The sequence below is a fragment of the Capra hircus genome, unplaced genomic scaffold, assembly GCF_001704415.2.
Source record: "Capra hircus breed San Clemente unplaced genomic scaffold, ASM170441v1, whole genome shotgun sequence".
Lineage (NCBI taxonomy): Eukaryota > Metazoa > Chordata > Mammalia > Artiodactyla > Bovidae > Capra > Capra hircus.
In genome coordinates this window covers 494-2,343 of record NW_017189781.1, presented here as the reverse complement: position 1 = coordinate 2,343, position 1,850 = coordinate 494, and the positions used below count along the sequence as shown (strand labels likewise).

The window sequence follows — 1,850 nt, the reverse complement described above, 5'->3', positions numbered from 1 at the left end:
TTCCCACCCTGCTTGAATCTGGATTTTATCTTCTGTCCCTGAGCTCCATTAAGTAAGAAAACTGGTGCTGATGTTCATGAAATGCCACCAGTGTCCTCAGGTTGAAAGCCAACATTGATATTTCATTTCAATGTCTGAATTTCACTCGGTCCTTAATCTGATAAATCTTTCTTTTCTGTCTGTTCAAGGATCCATTCAAGGCATTTGAAGACACATATAAACACAAGTATTTATGGGTATAGGTATAAGTAAGGATATGGGTGTGGGTATGGATGATGGGCATTGATTTGACTTAGACATAATATTAAAAATGTTTCTATTAATTTTCATCAGGGAGTTGCTCTATGTACACAGTCTATCATACCTCTGCATACTCTCAATTTTTGCTCCCTTAAAAACTTGATTGTGGATGCCATCTACACTTTAGAATGCATTTATACACATGGAAGCATTTATTTATATATTCAATGAAAATGTGTTAGCCACTTCTGTGTGTCAAAAATGTTCTAGACACAAGGAATGAGAGAGGCAGAGGTAGCTTGTGTCCATATCTTCCAGGATCTTATAAGCTAAATCCACACTCGTGAGAGTCTGTGGTAGAATTAACACCTTCTCTCTTCTTCAGCTGCCTAAAGGCATCTTCCTCCCTGAAGTCACTGCCAATGCTGCCTTATAGTAACAGCTCCCTCTCTACTGAAGTCTCTGAGTTCCTCCTAAACTGTTTTGTCAGGTCCCCCAGCTGGCAGCTCTGGCTGTCCCTGCCCCTTAGCCTCCTCTTCCTCCTGGCCATGGGAGCCAACGCCACCCTCCTGATCACCATCTGGCTGGAGGGCCTCTCTGCATGAGCCCATGTACTACCTGCCTCAGCCTGCTCTCCCTGCTGGACATGGCTCTCTGCCTCACTGTCATCCCCAAGGTCCTGGCCATCTTCTGGTTTGATCTCAAGCCCATCAGCTTTTCTGCCTGCTTCCTCCCAAATGTTCATCATGAATAACTTCCTGCCCATGGAATCATGCACCTTCTTAGTCATGGCCTATGATCGCTATGTGGCCATCTGCAAGCCTCTGCACTATCCATCCATCATCACAGACCAATTTGTGGCAAGAGCTCTTGTCTTCATCTTGGCCCGAAACACATTTCTTACTGCACCTATTCCCATCCTCTCTGCGCGGCTCCATTATTGTGGAAGAAATATAATTGAGAACTGTATCTGTGCCAACCTCTCCGTGTCCAAAGCTCTCTTGTGGTAACATCATGCTTAACAAAATCTACCAGTTAATTTTAGCCTGGGACTCTGCTGGGCTCTGACCTCATCCTCATCTTCCTCTCCTATATCTTCATCCTCCCGAGCTGTCCTTAGACTCAATACAAAAGGGGCAGCCGCTAAAGCTCCTGAGCACCTGTGGCTCTCACTTTATCCTTATCCTCTTCTTCAGCACCATCCTGCTGGTTTTGGTTTTTACCCATTTGGCCAAGGAAAAGGTTTCACCTGACGTTCCTGTCTTACTTAATGTCCTCCACCATGTCATTCCTGCAGCTCTCAACCCCATTGTCTATGGTGTTAGAACTCAGGAAATTAAGCAGGGGATTTGGAAATTATTGAGGAAGGGTAACGACAGCAGAAAGTAATTATGTTCTTGCTGCTCTCCATGAAGAATACCGAAAATCACAATTGAAAAGCAAGGACTGGAATGTAGAAATAAAGTTCTAATCTTCTTCCTGTTCTTGCCTAATGATATAAACTGTGCAGTTTCCTCTTACTCAGTCACATCCTAGTTCTTATCATTCCATAGTATCCTGGCAGAGACAAAGGATAAAGATGTATAATCTCTCATCATGCTAGCAAACCT

The 1,850-nt window shown here is 43.8% G+C and overlaps 1 pseudogene; it reads left to right on the top strand.

Moving 5' to 3' along the window:
• The first annotated feature begins 662 nt into the window (after positions 1-662).
• On the top strand, positions 663-1,629 carry LOC102190151 (annotated as a pseudogene).
• Positions 1,630-1,850: the final 221 nt, after the last annotated feature.